Below are 815 nucleotides of genomic sequence, written 5' to 3'. Positions count from 1 at the left end.
CACTCTATTATGCAGATGAGGTTTAGGAGATTTAAGTAATTTATCCAAAGTTACAGTTAGTAAGTGGTAAAACCAGGTACTGACAGATACTTGGTTGCTTGCTGTTAACTGGTAGATGATAGGGCACATGACAATTTTGTTAGGTTGATTTTGGGGCCCTCGAACATTGGAAATTAAAAGGTAATACACTCAGACTGTCTTTTCTTCTTTGAAGAGTTTATGGGATTATTGGGGTACACAGCACCTGGAGACTGCTGCAGAGCTTTGTCCTTCTCCCATGCTCCTGGCCAGATCTCATGTGAAGAAGAACGGCCAAGCAGATAATTAACTAAATATAATACATGCCAGGGCAGTGCTTGAGAAACATGAAGGACTGCACGGAAGTAAATTAGCTAATGGGTCTTCTCACTTGGCATTGATATAAGGAGGAAGGAATATATGGTACCTAAGACCATAAGTTCTAGAATCAGAGAAACTATGTTTGAACCCTGGTTTTACCTCTTGGCTTGATCTGAGATCTCATGAAGGTTATTTACCATTTCTGAATCTCTCTCTTTAATGGGGGATGACAATAGTATTTACCACATAGGATTGTTGTATGTGGACTAATAAAGTATTTGGTGGACTATTCCTCCTGTTTTTAATGAGATCCTGAACCATCTATTATTTTATAATAATTTTCCCTTTTTCTGTAGGCTACAGAAAATGTAAAAATTAATCATATTTTTTAATGAAGGAAGAGTAACTACTTCTTCAATGTAAAGAACTTTTGTGTTGGCGAGAGTATGAACATTTTATGTCTTTTTAAAGTATCT

This window comes from Furipterus horrens, unplaced genomic scaffold (assembly GCF_987537825.1).
Source record: "Furipterus horrens unplaced genomic scaffold, mFurHor1.1.pri manual_scaffold_6, whole genome shotgun sequence".
Classification (NCBI taxonomy): domain Eukaryota; kingdom Metazoa; phylum Chordata; class Mammalia; order Chiroptera; family Furipteridae; genus Furipterus; species Furipterus horrens.
Note: the sequence above shows the minus strand (reverse complement) of the source record.